Below are 17,308 nucleotides of genomic sequence, written 5' to 3'. Positions count from 1 at the left end.
GACAATGAACCCCTGACACAAAGTAGGATTAAAAATAACCTCAAGTCTACACTTACGCCATATCGGGTTTACTCCAAAGGAGCGTTAACTTTCTGGTATCCTCCTCACAGTAGAGGAGCCCACCAACGACAGGGAATGTGGTTCTCGTGCAGTTATCAGCTGGATGAAAGTGGTTTCTGATTGGGTAGCTGGGTGGTACTATGCTAATTAAGAACTCTGTGACTTAAACTTTAAGAAATATTAATGGAGTCCAACACGCTTTGTTCAATTTGTGGAACGTAATTCTAAGAAACATATTCTTGGCGTTCCCACGATGGTGTGGTTAAGGATCTGACTGCAGTGGCTTGGATCACTGCGGTGGCGTGGGTTCGATCCCTGACCAGGTGCAGTGGGTTAAGGATCTGGCTTTGCCACAGCTGTGGCTTGGGTTCAATCCCTGGCCGGGCAAGTTCCATATACTGCCATTTAAAAGGATGGGGGCAGTTTCCCCGTGGTGAGTAGGAGAAATCTCTCCATCGACAAAATGGGAATAAACCTAGTAGTCAATGCCAGAGGTTTAAGGCTACATTTTCAGGGACTGTTTTTATGTTCAGTGTAGTCTTAAGACTATACTTTCATGTTACCTGAGCGGTGTTTCCAAACAGTGTAGGGCATCAGACACCCTGATGAGCTGCAGTACTTTCTTCTGAGAGTGAGGTTGGCCAGTGGTGCCATCTGGTGGGCATACTGCTTCCTGTTCACTGTTTTTTCCTTCCTTTGGGAAGGATAATAGGGAGCAAAGCTGAGGGATTCCTTTCTCATGTTAACGGCTTATGTTTTCCAGAGGAAAGGAAAGGGTTTAAATCTGGTATATATTCTTTTATCAAGTAGCCCTGAGAAAACCACTCTGAGGAGGCAAGGGGGCAGTTAGGATATACAGTATTTTTTGCAACAAAGGGCAGGTCATAGGAACAAAAGATTACTGCTAATGTTAGAAAACCAGATATCTCAGGTTAAGGAATTTAGTGCTTTTCTATGGGTCTGGACTCATAGAAATAATTTCTTTGCTATTCACCTCAGTTATCTGGGCCATATCCTATGTTTCAAAGTCTTAGTTTCCTCAGGGCTTGCTGTTAGGAGTGGCAGCTCCAGTCCAATGTCTGCTAGATGGCAGGTATTGTTTGTTTCCTTCCGAGTTCCCTCAGGGCTCACTGGCTCACCCTTGGAGGTAGCTGCATTGCTGATGACTGTGACATCTTTTGGGTTTTTGTTTAAAAGAATAGCTGGGGCAGGACACTTCAGATACCTCTGAAATACCACCCCAAACAGGCAGAGGGAAATAATATCAATGTATATGTGATTAAAGGTGAAGGGGAGGTGCATGCAGCCATGCACACATCTTAGAAAATTTTGCTGCTGGTATTGTGAAAGTCACTACTAGAGAGGAGCAGACATCACCATGAAGGATTTTAGTGTTTTTCTTTCTTTTCTTTTTTTTTTTTTTTTTTTTTTTGTCTTTTTAAGGCTGCACCCTTGACACATGGAGGTTCCCAGGCTAGGGGTCGAATCAGAGCTGTAGCCACTGCCTACACCACAACCACAGCAATGCCAGATCCGAACCGTGTCTGTAACCTATACCACAGCTCGCAGCAACTCTGGATCCTTAACCCACTGAGTGAGGCCAGGGATCAAACCTGCATCCTTGTGGATACTAGTCAGATTCAATTCCTCTGAGCCACGATGGGAACTCCCTTTAGTGTTTTTCTAGATATGAGGAGATGCAGGAATTGGGCACATAAAATCTTCTAAAAATATCTAACTATCTGAAGACATGTTCTTCCAGTCTTCCTAGAGCACAGAGTGCCTCACTCCTGATTTCCACCCTGAGCCCTGCTCAGGGGGTGTTGTGGGTTGGCAGATGCAGTGGTTCATGATTTAATCCATGTAGAGGATGGTGGCAAGGTCTAAACTCCAGTTCACAGCTATAATAAGCCTTTCTTTCTTTCTTTCTCCCTTCCTCCCTCCATTCCTTCCTTCCTTCTGTTCTTTTTTGGCCATGCCCACAGCATGCAGAAGTTCCCAGGCCAGGGAACCTGCACCACAGCAGCGACCCAAGCCACTGCAATGACAATACTAGATCCTTAACCCACTGAGCCACATGGGAACTCCCTCTAACAAGCATATCTGCAATGAACATTCCTTTTTTTTTTTTTTTTTGGTCTTTTTGCCTTTTCTGGGGCCACTCCTGGGACATATGGAGGTTCCCAGGCTAGGGGTCTAATCGGGGTCTATCCGATAGGGGTTGAATCGGAGCCATAGCCACTGGCCTACGCCAGAGCAACAGCAACTCGGGATCCAAGCTGGGTCTGCAACCTACACCACAGCTCACGGCAACGCCAGGTCCCCAACCCACTGAGCAAGGCCAGGAATCGAACCTGCAACCTCATGGTTCCTACTCGGATTCGTTAACCACTGAGCCACGACGGGAACTCCTGCAATGAACATTCTTATGTGTGTTGTGCATGTGTGTGTTTTCCTTGGGAGTAGATAAGATGTGGAATTACTGAGTCAAAGAGTATGTATACTTTACGTTCTAAGATACTGCCAAATTTCCTGTCAATTCAGCACTGAAATTTTATACCCTGTCAACAATATGTGGAGTAAATACCTTATCTGTACACATATTCTTTCTCTTTCAATCTAGAGAAAGGAAATAATCTTATTGTTGCTCTAATTTTAATTTCCCAGGTTATAAGCTAGATAAAAAATTTTCATATTTCATAGTAATTTATATTTCTTCTGTGAAGTCATTAATATATTATATACAGTTCAATGTTAAACTGTGTGTGTTTTATAGATATAATTTATTTGTAAATTCTGGATATTTGTCCTTGGTTTTACTACACATTCTTTAATTTTATTTATGACTTCTGGTGTTATTCATATCAATATATATGGATGTACAGGCTTACCTCATGGATATTGCAGATTTTGTTCTAGACCATTACAATAAAGTGAATATTGCAATAAAGTGAGTTACATGAGTTTTTTGGTTTCCCAGTGCATAGAAAAGTTAGGTTTACACTATACTGTAGTCTATCAAGTGTGTAATAGCATTATGTCTAAGAAAACAATGTACATACCTTAATTAAAAATACTTTATAGTTGGAGTTGCCTGATGGTGCAGGAAGTAAAGGATCTGGTGTTTTCACTGCTGTGGCTTGTGGCATAGGTTAAATCCCTTGCCTAGGAACTTCTGCATGCCCTGAGCATAGCCAAAACAAACAGATGAAACCCCAAAAAACAAAAATTTAGAGCTAAAAAATGCTAACCACCTTCTGAGCCTTCAGCAAGTCCTAATTCTTTTGCTGGCGGATGGTTTGAAATATTGCGAGAATTACCAAAATGTGACACAGGGACATGAAGCAACACCATACATGCTCAATGCAGGGTTGCCACAAACTTTCAGGTTCTAAAAACCAAATTATCTGTGAAGTACAATGAAGCAACACACAATAAAATGAGGTACAGTTGTAATCGGATTTATCACATTCACAGGTTTTCATTTTTGTGTTTTGTTTTGTTTGCTTTTTTGTTTTTCAGGGCCACACCTGCGGCACATGGAAGTTCCCAGGCTAGGAATCAAATCAGAGCTGCAACTGTCAGCCTAAGCCGCAGCCATAGCAATGCTGGATCCTTAGCCCTCTAAGTGAGGCCAGGGATCGAACCTGCATCCTCATGGATAATAGTCAGGTTGGTAACCCACTGAGTGAGGCCAGGGATCAAACCTGCATCCTCATGGATACTAGTCAGGTTCATAACCCACTGAGCCACAATGAGAAATCCCTTTCATTTTGTTGTTAGGACATTTACAAATCTGTTTGTTAATTTTTATCTTGTGACTGAAAAGTTTTTGACCCCCTTCACACCCCTTTCTCCCATCCACCCATCTGGCTATAATAGCAAGGGAGAGGAAGAATACAAAGATGGAGCCCACCAGTCTCCGTCCTGGTGGAGGGACCAGCAGACTCTCAGTTCAGGTATGACAGGCTGCTTCTGCCCTAGACTCTGGAGCAGGCGAGTCCTTGAAGAGCCATTTCTCAGATCACTAGTCTTGTGGATGCCAGTCCTATTGGTTTTCAAAGTCCCCTAGATGTTTTGGGGACTCACCTCTCTGGTGCAAGTCTTAAAAGTTGGAAAGCTCACATAGGGTTCAAACCCTTCACTCTTCATGGAGAAGCTCCAGGTTTGAATTCCCTCTTGACTGTGAGTTTCTGTGCCAGGGATGAGGTTTATCATGAGATTGTATCCCAGCTTCTCACACCCACTTTGATGTGGCTTTCTTCTCATTTGCCAGTGTGTAGCTGTCAATTCACTAGCCTTTAGGTTTTTTCCAGGGGAAATTGTCCCATGTGTAGCTTTAGACTCAATGTATCTGTGGGAGGAGATGAATTCAAATCTTCCCAAAAGAAAAGGAAAAAAAAAAAACAAAAAAAACTCAACAGGAGTTCCATCATGGTACAGCAGAAATGAATCTGACTGGGAACTATGAGGTTACGGGTTCAATCCCTGGCCTTGCTCAGTGGATTAAGGATCCAGCATTGCCATGAGCTGTGGTGTATGTAGGCCGGCACCTGTAGCTCCAATTTGTTCCCCCCCCCCAAAAAAAAAAGACAAGTTAAGGACAGGGCATGGGGTAGAGATGCAATGTCTGCTGCATTTAAACCCCCTCAAGGGGAACTGCATCCCTACCCTAGGAGCCCCATCAAGGGCACACAGGTTCCTACCTTCAGATTTGGCTCAGATTGGTTCGATGGTTTCTTTGGCTCTATTTTGCCCCTGGATATCCTTGGGGTCTCTGAGCAACGTTACTTGCTTTCTAGCACCACTTGTGGGAGATTGGTTCTTACCACTAGAGGGGCACTACTGACATGTCATGCATGCAATCATAGAATGCTGTAACCATCTTGCCCAAAAGTACAACTGTTCTTCCCAAAATGCCAATAGCATTTCCTTTGAGAAATCCTAGAAGAGAGATTAGTAAGGAAGCTATAGCTATTGCAAATCTACTGGAGAAATCATGAAGAGTGGAGTGAGGGAAGTGGCAAAGAATCCAGGGGAAAGAATGGGTATAAGGATTATTTATCCAGTCAAATCAACAAGAGTTAGTTTTGGTTGGATGATCCAGGGTAAGCAAGATGGAGGAGTCCATGAAGATGCCTCAGGTTGTATCAGAGGCATCAGGTGGCTGAATATTTCATCCATTAAGACAGAAATGCAGGAGCAGATCTGGATGGCTGGAAAAGGATAAATTCAATGTGGAACTTGGTGAATCTGAAATACCTGTGGAGATGGTGAGGCAGAATAATAACTCAGGTAGTCAGTGTAGGAGCATGGGCTTCGATGCATTCTTTTTTGTTGTTGTTGTTGTTTTGCCATTGCTTGGGCCGCTCTCGTGGCATATGGAGTTTCCCAGGCTAGGGGTCGAATCGGAGCTGTAGCCGCCAGCCTATGCCAGAGCCACAGCAACGCGGGATCCGAGCTGCGTCTGCGACCTGCACCACAGCTCATGGAAACGCCGGATCCTTAACCCACTGAGCGAGGCCAGGGATGAAACCTGAAATCTCATGGTTCCTAGTCGGATTTGTTAACCATTGAGCCGCGATGGGAACTCCTCGATGCATTCTTTGATATGGCTATTGATTAACATTTATGGTTTAAGGGCCCCAGAAAGTAATTCCCCACAGGCCTTGTTTACTATAGAAAATGTACCTTCCCCTACATGGACCTTAATCTCTAACCCACTCCTCAACTGATAGAAAAGGAATGAGAGGAAAGGTGACTTAGTCTAAGGAAAGAGAAGGGCAAAGAAATCATAACACTTATGGGATATTTCCCCCCAAAACCTCTATTGGACAAGGACTGATAGAGGAAACTGGGCAAGGCCAATGGGAGAAAACCATATCTTTCTGGACCCCATGTTGGTACCCCCCATCTTTAAGGGATAAAAACCTCTATAGGACAATAGAGACCAGGGGGCTCTTCTCCCCTCTCCCAGCAGCCCTGAGAGCTATTTGCTTTCCTGTAATAAATACTTTGCTTGGCGTTCCCGTCGTGGCTCAGTGGTTAACGAATCCGACTAGGAACCATGAGGTTGCAAGTTCGATCCCTGGCCTCACTCAGTGGGTTAAGGATCCAGCATTGCCATGAACTGTGGTGTAGACTGCAGACGCCGTTTGGATCCCGCGTTGCTGTGGCTCTGGTATAGGCCGGCAGCTACAGCTCCGATTCGACCTCTAGCCTGGGAACCTCCATATGCCGCGGAAGCAGCCCCAGAAAAGGCAAAAAGACCAAAAAAAAAAAAAAAAAGACTTTGCTTGCTTGTTGCCTGTGTGTTCATGGAGTTCATTCTTCGACTGCATGAATAAGAACCCGGATTCAGGTAACATCTTTCTGGCATCAATGGGAAGGGCATAGCCAGCAAGCCAGGAAACAAGTACCAAGAAAAACCCAATGAAAGAGACAGAGAGGAAACAGCCAGGTTTGGGAAGAGCTCATAGCCTATCTATCCACATGGATTAGAAGCATCTGTGGGAAACATCCCACTAACATATACAGGTCACCGTGTTACATGCTTCCCCACTGAAGGCTGCCTGTGGGCTTGGGGATCCACCACACTGATAGTCTGCATGCTTTGCTGTGGAGATCTGTCCTCGTCCAGGTCTTTTGTGTATGTGTATGACTTGCTCTGTTTTGACAGCATGCTGGGACGAGGTGGGAAGTGGACAGGCTCTGCTCTGTAAGGAAACTCCCACCCTATTCCAAGACAGTGGACCTTAGCACCTTCTCTGGGCTAAGACTCCTGAAGAACTGTCCTTGAGAATGTGGGTAACGGAGGCCCCTCTATGACCCCACGGGAGAGACTGATCCCGATCCCAAATTGTGAGGCCGAGAGTGTATGAGAAGTTTTAGCTATCCCTAATCAGAGTATGTGTGTCACAGTTTCAAAATACTATCACCTGAACTTTAAGTGTGACTCCAATCGCTGCCCATAAACCTTTCTCAACTTTGGATCTAGTTTGTAAAATTACATTAACAATGAGGTTGGAGTTCCCGTCAGGGCTCAGCAGAAACAAATCTGACTAGCATCCACGAGGACGCAGATTCCATCCCTGGCCTCTCTCAGTGGGTTAAGGATCTGGCATTGCCACGAGCTGTGGTGTAGGTCAGAGACGTGGCTTGGATCCCGGCATTGCTAAGGGATTCGACCTCTAGTCTAGGAACCTCCATATGCCTCGGGTGTGGCCCTAAAAAGACAGAAAACCAACCAACCAACAAAAACAATGAGGTTTCTGGGAAATATAAGTGGAAGGTAGATTTTTTTTTTCCCTTGTTATTTTCTTTTTTTCACATTTCCCACAGTATCATGGGGAGAGAATTTTCCGTGGATCTCTAGAGCTCCTTTGCGTCTTACTGGGTATGCTAAGATTGCAGAGCTCTGACTGCTCTTTATGCAACCGTTTCTCAAGATTGAGTTTACAATGCACAGCCCTGTGGGATAAAGTCATGTCTCATCCAGACAAAGAATAGGCTTGTTTACTGCTTGTTATAAAAGTAAAGGATTTACTGAGTTGGCTGTGAAGCAAACCTACTGCCTATGCACCATTCATCCGTGCCCGTGTTGTCACACATGTGGGATTTGGGGGCAAAGGAAACTTTTGCAAACATGCTGATGCTCACATCACTTCCTGTGCTGTGAGTCATCAAGTCCTTTGTCTCAGGAGTCTCATGTCTTCTACCAATGTTTATGAGGAAAAAACAAAAAAACAGGCTAAATTATTCACTTGTAAGCAAGGGAAAATCAGATCCCAGCTCCTTCAAGTATATGTTACATTTTTGACAGCACACCAAGCAACATTATTATACAGTTAGAAATTCTTCTTCTTTAGAAAATTGTGATTTTCCTTCTGTGATTCTCTAGGTAATGTTGATTAAAATGCATTGATATGGTTCTATAAACACCTAAGACAGAAAAGGGGAGTCTGAGTCATTATATCTTATTAGTATTTCCTTTCAGATAAAACATACTCTAAAGCTAGTACTTCTCAAATCTCAGCAAAATTCAGTTGGCTAGTAAAAATAACTGGATAATCTAGGGCTGATCCCTGCAGCCATCTCTTTCCATAGCTGGCATGCTACCGTGACTTTTCCATCTATCCGCCTAAATGCCTAACAGTGGGCATGGGATTCCGCTTGCACATCATGCATTCCTTCCCTGAGGATAGGAAGGAGCTTGCCTAGGAGGTGGGGATGGGGAAAGGAAGCACTAAGGCCAATTAAGGCCAATTAGCTGCATCTCAGCAAGCTCCTTTGTAATATCTACACTCATTGTCTTCTATTCCTCAGCTCTCACACACACACACCCTAAAACGTAAAAACAAACAAACAAATAGAAACCAGAAATATGGCTTCTTACTAAACAAACAGTTCTCATTAAGATTATTTATCATTCAACTCTCTGGAAGTATATAAAGGCCAATTGTCAGTTTCATCTAGCCAGTGGTCCTAGCCCATCTCCCCATCCTTGTCTTCTCAGGTAAAACGCAAACGAATAAGACAAATCCGATCCCTGATTTCATACATCTGAGTTTGGTGGAGGAAGCAAATGAAAAAGAAACTACTGACAAAAAAAAAATTCTATCATTTACTCTAAATGCTGTGAAAACAAAGGGCAGGAATAATTGGAGACTCCACTGAGAGAGTGGTCAGAATATTTGGTTTGCTATTTTCTGAGATCAAGAACCAGGAGAAAGGAGTTCCCTGGTGGGTTAAGGATCTGGCTTTTTCACTTCTGTGGCTCTGGTTACAGCTGTGGTGAAGATTTGAACCCTGACCCAGGAACTTCTGCATGCTGTGGGCATGCCTCCCTGCTGCCCCCCCCCCCCCCCCGCCAAAAAAAAGAACCAGGAGAAAGAACACTGATAAAGATTTGTTTTTACAATAAGGATATCTACAATACATTTTTTAGAGTTTTTGCTGCAGTTTTGAAAATATATTTATACTGCTCAAAGCTTTTCAGAAAATTCTCATTCAATACAGTGAAGACTCCAGAACTGCCTACAGAACACAGCATTGAGCATCCATCTTCTACACGGAGTCTCATTTGTGTGTCAGTGTGTGGGAGTATCCTTTTGCAATTTCTTCTGACTAATCCTAATTTCTCCTGACTTCATCAGTTATATACATCTCTTCTTAGCTTAGTTCAATTCCCCTTTCTTCTGAGAAAAGGCACTAATATGAGACAAAATGCATTACCATGTTGCCAAGGCTGCATACCTTCATCCCAGCTGTCATCACTCTACCCTGTAATTTTTCTCAGAGTAAATTATTTCTCTTTGTCCATCTCTATGACTAGCTCATTGCAGATACACAATATTTATTTGTAACTATGTGAATACATAATGATACTTTGTGACCTTTGACCAGTTATTGCTTTCTGTAAGTCTCAGTTTTCTCATTGTTCCAGGGCAATACAACATACAATATTATGATGTCTTAACTGTTTTATGCATTTTAGAAATAAGAATTTGATCATCAAGCAAAGAATTTTGTGATATACAGAACCTAGTATAAATACGCCAAAATTTCTTCTCCAGTTTATCTTCTGGGGTGATTACAGAGGTTTTCATTCAATTGTAAAAAGACAAGCATTCTGAAGGGATGTCTTTAAAAGGTAAAAGGTGGACCTACAACTTCCAGCCTTGATGTGTGGTACTGTATCCACCAGAGGGCAGCCTAACGCATCAATGCTGTGGTTAAGGCTGTCTTTTTGAGCCCTGAGAATGCTATGATTTCCAGATTCCTGACAAAAATATTTTTCGGCCGGCCAGTTGGATGAAAATCTTTAGAAAGTATATTACATTATCTTCTAGCCACAAAACAGACTGTTATAATTTTTTTCCTGTGAGTTTCACCATTATCTGCCATCACAGGTATTAGCTCAAGCTTTTCAGTCATTTTTGTAAAGAAAATTGTGTAAAGGAGGAACTGGCTATAGGCTGTGCAATCATGTTCTGAAAATAAAGTGGGTTGCTTTTACCTTGTAAAACTAAAATATGGAGTTTCTGTCATGGCGCAGCGGAAACGAATTCGGCGAGGAACCATGAGGTTATGGGTTTGATCCCTGGCCTTGCTCAGTGGGTTAAGGATCCGGCATTGCCGTGAGCTGTGGTGTAGTTCGCAGATGTGGCTCGGATATGGCGTTGCTGTGGCTGTGGTGTAGGCCAGCAGCTGTAGCTCCGATTAGACCCCTAGCCTGGGAACCTCCATATGCCACGGGTGTGGCCCTAGAAAAGATAAAAGAAAAATATGTATACACACACACACACACACACACACACACATCACAGAATATTAAGATGGAAAAATTTGAAAAGATGAGACCCTCTGAGTCTCACCACTCAGTGTGGGCTTAATTACTTGGGAAAGTTGCATGGTGAGTCATAGCAACAACTCTGAGTACAGGTAACCCTAACTTTTTGGAAGTTCACTTTATGTCACTTTGCTTTTATGAAAGACCTACATTAGTATCTGTTTTCATTAACCAAAAGAAATCTGAAGAGGATTTTTTGCTTTTTCAAAAAAAGTCAAAGTGAAAATAGCATTGAGCCTATGTAGAAGCAGTGAGCTCCCCAGATGTGAGTGGGGGCACCACCAAGCTGGTTCCCTGGGAACCACTTGATGTTGAGATGCTGCAGCATCTCAATATCAAGCCTCCATGGCTGTCTACTGTGTCCCTGAGCATCTGTGGTTTATCTTGATTTATATTGTGCATCTGTTAGGAAGATGTGTCCTAAGGTAATTGCTTCTTAGCTTTATGCCCTTTTGTCTTATGGAAGATTTCTTCGACATGCTCAACGTTCAGAGAGCAGGGAGAAAACTGTATCAGCAAAACCAATAGCTGATATTTAGGATATTTAGCAGTATTAATGAAAGTTCACAAGTTAGGAAAGGCTGAAGTTCCCCTTACATTACACATGGACGGTTCAACATATGCAAAGTAATCAATGTGATACAACACATTGACAAAAGAAAAGTCAAAAGCCACATGATCATCTAGATGCAGAAAAAGCATTTGACAAAATCCAGCATCCATTCATGATCAAAAATCTTACCAAAGAAGGTATAGAGAGAACATCTCTCATAAAAGACATTTATGACAAACCCACAGCCAATATAATACTCAGCAAAGAAAAGCTGAAAGCCTTCCTGCTAAAATCTGGAAGAAGACAGGATATCCTCTCTTCACCACTTTTATTCAACATAGTATTGGAAGTCCTAGCCACAGCAATCAAACAAAAGAAATAAAAGGTATCCAAATTGGAAGAGAAGAGGTAAAATTGTCATTGTATACAGATAACATGATACTATATATAGAAAACACTAAGGACTCCACATAAAAATTACTGGAACTGATCAATGAATTCAGCAAAGTAGCAGGAGACAAGATTAACATTCAGACATGAGTTGCATCTCTGTATACCAAAAATTAAATCTTAGAAAAGGAATATAAAAATGCAAAACCCAGGGTTCCCATTGTGGCGCAGCAGAAAAGACTCCGACTAGAACTATGAGGTTTGCAGGTTTGACCCCTGGACTCGATCCGTGGGTTAAGGATCTGGCATTGCCATGAGCTTGTAGGTGGTTAATCAATGTAGGCAGTTGTTTTCTGCAGCTCATTATTTTTTGTGTGTTTGTTTTGTCTTTTTAGTACCACACCCACAGCAATATGGAGGTTCCCAGGCTAGAATTCAAATCAGAGCTGTAGCCGCTGGCCTACACCACAGCCATAGCCAGAACCCTGAGCTGCATCTGTGACCTACACCACAGCTCACAGCAATGCCGGATCCTTAACCCACTGATGGAGGGCAGGGATTGAATACACGTCCTCATGGATACTAGTTGGGTTCGCTAACTGCTGAGCTGAGACGGGAATTCCTGAAACGCATTGTTTCTTGATGCCCAAACTGAGCATGGGCCTTCCAGGAGAGAGTGTCCTTAGTAGGTTTTCTTGGTAAACAGCCACATTTGGGTGTGTGTGTGTGTGGGGTCTGTCTTCCTCCTCCAAGGAACCTATCACCTTTACATTTTTAGTTGCCTAATTACTCATTTAGATTAGAATCCTCAACTCTTAAAAACTTTAATTTTCTGGTGAAAACCAAGAAGCAAGTAATTGTTACCAAAATCTGTTTTTGGATAGACATTTTTCTTTTTTTCTTTCTTTTTTTTTTTGGCCTTTTCTAGGGCCACACCCACGGCATATGGAGGTTTCCAGGCTAGGGGTCTAATCAGAGCTGTAGCCACCAGCCTACGCCACAGCCACAGCAACGTGGGATCTGAGCCAAGGCTGTGACCTACACCACAGCTCACGGCAATGCTGGATCCTTAACCTACTGAGCAAGTCCAGGGATTGAACCCACAACCTCATGGTCCCTAGTCCGATTTGTTAACCACTGAGCCATGAAGGGAACTCCTAGACAGACATTTTTAAAACCTAATTATTCCCACAGAGTTTACCTAAAAGCTTTTTCTCTTGTTTGCATTTAACTCGCTCATAAAATTTCATCATACGAAGTTATTCTTCTTGTTGACAAATTGGTAACAGATATGACAAGATTTTATTTAATTTCGTTTACACTAGGTGAAATCATCAAGCCAGGTTTCTCTAACTGCAAATGTGAAAAAAAAAACAACTTTGGAATTTCAAGAGTTTCATCCTACCCATTTTTCTCCAGAGTCTAAAGAATATAGTGGCCACGCTGTGTTAAAAAAAATCTCCTATTTCCAGGAGTTCCCATCATGGCTCAGCAGAAAGGCATCTGATTAGTATCTGTGAGGACGCAGGTTTGATCCATGGTCTTGATCAGTGAGTTAAGGATCCAGCGTTGCTGTGAGCTGTGGTGTAGGTCACAGACACAGCTCAGGGATCCGGCATTGCTGTGGCTCTGGTGTAGGCCAGTGGCTACAGCTCCGATGTGACCTCTAGTCCGGGAACCTCCATATGTTGCGGGTGTGGTCCTAAAAAGACAAGGAAAAAAAAAATTCTTTTTCTGTCTTTCTAGAAGCATACTAAAGATTTCTCAGTTTTGCCAAATGTACCCTAAGGGACTATCAAATGGAGTAGAGCTCTGATTATCACGGTAGGTGTTATCAAATATCAAACAAACAAATGTAATGCAGAATGGTCTCTCGGGACCACCTGTCCCTAGCACCAAAAAGGGAAATGCCCATCCACGGCAAAGGGGAAATGCCAACCAGTGCTCTACCACAGGCCAAACCCAATGTAATAGGGAAGGATACCTGGTGTCCTCACATGTGAGCCCCGTTACCAAAGACATCTCAACTAATCAATGCAAGCACTACAATACACACAAATGGCACACAAAGGGTCAGGTGAGGAGTACCCAGACATTCCTCTTCCATTCCCAGATGGAGGCCTCCAGAGCAGCCTGGGTCCTGAAGGAGAATGGACCACGCATGGCTCACCCCAAACGATACACACAAAACGGCAATCAGAGGAGGGATAGTCTAAAATTCCACTTCCACTCCCAGATGAAGGAACCATCTCCAGCTTAGCCCAGCTCTCAAAAGAGAATGGACCCAAAGTGGCTTCCTTCCTGCAAGGGTAGCAGCCCAAATGGAGTGGAGCGAGTTCCCAGCCTGTGCAATCTGGAGCAACTTACCGCCAAGCCACACGGAATGGGGACCACAGCTCTGGACTTTTCTTGACTCCAAACAGCCTCAAGCCATGGGCAGCCTGTGCCTGTTGGGGACAGTCCCTTCAAGATTCCTGGAGGAAAAAGGGCTCCCTCCTCTGGAAGTTGCTGAGGGGTCAGTGAAGGGGCTCCTGGGGCCAGAGTTGGCCCCCCATGGGCACAGACTCCTAGGCTGGCTTTGCCAAAATTGTTAGCCCAAGTCCGAGTGCCTTGATGCATAGCAAAGCCAAACAAACCAAATCAGCAGAATTAGGAGCAGAGAAAGGTTTGCTGCAGGGCCATGTAAAGAGATGGGTGGCTCCTGTCCCCCAAATATGGAGCTCCTAGATCCAAAAATTGCAAAGTATTTTTAAAGGCAAGGTGAGGGAGGGGCGTGGTTCTTTGTTGCAAAATTCTCGGTTCAGAAATCCTTTGTTCTTGTAGCTGTCCTCAGGGGTCAGACCACAAAGTTCCTGTAAGCCTCCAACAAGATACATATTATACTCGAGGGAGGAGCTAAAGCAGAGGATAAGGGGGAAGGGCTTGCCCCAAAAAGGACCCATGAGGTCCTGCGTAGTTACAAGAGTCAGGAGAAAAATAAGAGTTTGCAAGGAGTTCTCATCGTGGGTCAGTGGTTAACGAATCCGACTAGGACCCATGTGGTTGCGGGTTCAGTCCCTGCCCTTGCTCAGTGGGTTAACGATCCGGCGTTGTCCTGAGCTGTGGTGTAGGTCGCAGACACGGCTTGGATCCCACGTTGCTGTGGCTGTGGCACAGGCTTGGCAGCTGCAGCTCCGATTAGACCCCTAGCCTGGGAACCTCCATATGCCACAGGTGCGGCTCTATAAATGACGAAAAAAAAATAATAATAATAATAAGAGTTTGCTGGTAAGAATGTGGTAAGACCATGGCAGCCAGAACATTTCTTTTCTAAGGGAGAAAGACAGTCTTTGCAAAAATGGTGCAAACTAGACATGCACAGGCAAAAAAAAGAAATTAAGATAAAATGGGCAAATGGCTCGAACAGTCATTTGTCTAAAAAAGATTTACAAATGGCCAATGAGCAGGTGAGAAGACCCTCAACATCACTAGTCATTAGGGAAATGCAAATCAAAATCTCAGTGAACTGCCACTTCATACCCATTAAAAGATGGCTATTTTAAAGGGAGATTGAGAATAACAAGTGCTCCTGAGGATGTGAAGAAGTTGGAGCCCTCCCACACAGCTGGTGAATATGTGAAATTGTGCAGCAACTGTGGAAAAGTTTGGAGTTTCCTCAAAGTGAAACCTATGATGCAGCAATTCCACTCCCCAAAGAATGGAAAGCAAGAACTCATACAGACACTTTCACATCAGTGTTCATGACATAGGCTGGGGCCTGGGACCTGAGACCTGAGACCCTCTGCCACACTGGTGGCAATGCTTGCATCCGGACAAACATCTCAAGCAACAAAATACAAAGATACTATAAGGAACTAAAAATGACTTAGTACAAGCATATTTGGGGCAAATTATGGGCAAGAAGATACTAAAAACTAAATACCTAACTGCCACTTCTGAAGAGCTGAGACCAAAAGCAGAGTGTTAGGAGCAAAAGGAGGGTACTGAACAAACCCCAGGCACACACCACCACTAGAGGGGTGGGCAGACCACTAAAGCCACCTCTCTGCCCAGATTCCTGGATCCGCTGTTGCTGAAACTTGGCCTCTGTCAGCTGGTGCTGAATAGAAATGTGGAGACTGAATACAAACAGGAGTTTTGAGTGAAGGAGAAAAGATAGCTTTATTGCTTTGCCAGGCAAAGGGGGCCACAGCAGGCTAATGCCTTAAACACTGTGCCCCCCTTTGGGAGAGATTATAGTTTGGGGAGTGGAAGATAGGGCCGCAGATAAAGATCAGGGTAGAGGCAACCTTGCATTGTCTTTCAAAGCTTGCATCGTGTGGCCCCAGGGCTGCCCTCCTTTCTCCAACGAAGAATGCTCTATCAAGCAGATAACATCTTCCATTTGTTGTGGGTTTTAGTTCTGCAGAAGGGCTCAAAGATATTGTTGTGTATATTCCTCGAAGAGGAACCAGGACCATGCCCCAAGCCTGCACTATTGTCTCTTGACTGCTCCTTCTTCATTTCTGCATCCCTTTCCTTCCCGATTAATAACGAATGTTTGAAACTGCCCTTTGGAACTCAGAGAAGGCCATAGAGGTCCTAGCTGGGTTATGCCACCCCTACCCTTGACTCCTATAAGGAACCAGCTAGCCCCCTGTCCCCCTGCCCCTAGCAAGCAAGCAAGCAAAGGAAATTCTTTTTTGTTTCTACTCTCCACTGCAGCAGGGGCTCCAATAAAGCCTTGCCTGAATTTTCCTGTCTGGCCTCTTACCATTGATTAAGAAGGTCAAGGGCCCTTGGGATGGTAACATTCATAGCAGCTTTATTCACAATAGCCAAAATGTGAAAACAACCCAAATGTCCATCAGCAAATGAATAGATAAACAAAATATGTCGTATACATAAAATGAAATATTACTCAGCCTTAAAAAGGAATAAAATTCTGATATATGCCTACAATATGGATGAACCTTGAAAACACTGTACTAAGTGAAAGAAGCCAGACACAAAAGGACACATTATATGATTCCACTTATTTGAGATGCCTAATATAGACAAATTCATACAGAAAAAAAAGGTACTTGAGGATAATCAGGGCTTGGAAGAGACAGTAGTGGGATTTAATGTTTAATAGGTATTGAGTTTCTTCTCTTGGGAACGTCAACTTAAAAAAAAAAAAAAAAAGCAAAGCACAACCTAAAGTTGAGAATGTTTTATTCAGTGGACTGAAGACCATAGCACCAGATATAGCCTCTCAAATAGCTCTGAGAAACTGTTCAAAAGAGTTAAAGAAGGATCCAGGATATATAGGCATTTTTGCTGGAAATAAAATAAAAAAGCCAACATTTTATGACCTAAGTATGGCCGCAATGCCTGCCCTTGAATAGGTCTCATATCTTAAGGGAACAAAAGAACAAACTGTTACTGGGCAAGAAAATTAACAATAGCAAAGATTATAAATCAGATGGTAAAGGCTCCCAGTTCCCTTTTAATGGTAGAGATTAGCTGAAAGCACTTTCTAGAGCTGTTTTGCAGAATTTAAACTTTCCGTTTGAGAGCTCAACAACCAGATCAACTACAAACTGAGGGATGATGCTGTGGACTTTTTCTGATCCTTACCTCAGTCTGCTCTGTTGACCTGTGCCCTAATTCCATGCTGAATTCTTCTCTGCTCAAGCTCCTTCATGAATATGCATGGCCTCTTTAGATTAAACCTTCCCCAGTTTTGCTGGCTGGGGAGACATTGCTTTGGGAAAGATCCCGGTATTCTCCTTACTTGCTGCAAGTAATAAGTCCTTCCTTCTCCTGATCTTCGGCTTGGTTGTGCCAACTGGCTCCACATCCTCCAAGAAGTGAGCCAGTTTTCGAGTAACAGAACTAGAGAGCGTGTGTGTACTTTCCCTAACAATTCCAGGTGGGGTTGGGGGAAAAAAACTTGTCTATTTTGGCCTGTGGCGGCCGCCATCTCGCAC

Source organism: Phacochoerus africanus, chromosome 5 (genome assembly GCF_016906955.1).
Source record: "Phacochoerus africanus isolate WHEZ1 chromosome 5, ROS_Pafr_v1, whole genome shotgun sequence".
In the NCBI taxonomy this organism is placed as follows: Eukaryota; Metazoa; Chordata; class Mammalia; order Artiodactyla; family Suidae; genus Phacochoerus; species Phacochoerus africanus.
The sequence above is the reverse complement of the archived record's forward strand: the minus strand, read 5'-3'. Positions refer to the sequence as shown.